Below are 254 nucleotides of genomic sequence, written 5' to 3'. Positions count from 1 at the left end.
GCCCCAAACACCTTCCATACAAGATATAACTCCCAAGTAATTCCGGTCGGCTTCCCCGTCGAGGACACCGGAGGACCGAGGCAGCAGCAGGCTTCCCCAGGCGCCGCGACACGTGTACCGGCGAGCGTGCCAGACGAGGCCCCGCCCCTTGGCCCTCTTCGTTGGTGCCACCGCGGAATGGCACCGCCGGAGTGCCAGTCATCACTCAGCCTTCCTCGGGTTTGACACGCCGCCCTGCGTGATTTTACTCAATG

Source organism: Penaeus monodon, chromosome 28 (genome assembly GCF_015228065.2).
Source record: "Penaeus monodon isolate SGIC_2016 chromosome 28, NSTDA_Pmon_1, whole genome shotgun sequence".
Classification (NCBI taxonomy): domain Eukaryota; kingdom Metazoa; phylum Arthropoda; class Malacostraca; order Decapoda; family Penaeidae; genus Penaeus; species Penaeus monodon.
This window is presented reverse-complemented; position numbering follows the sequence as displayed.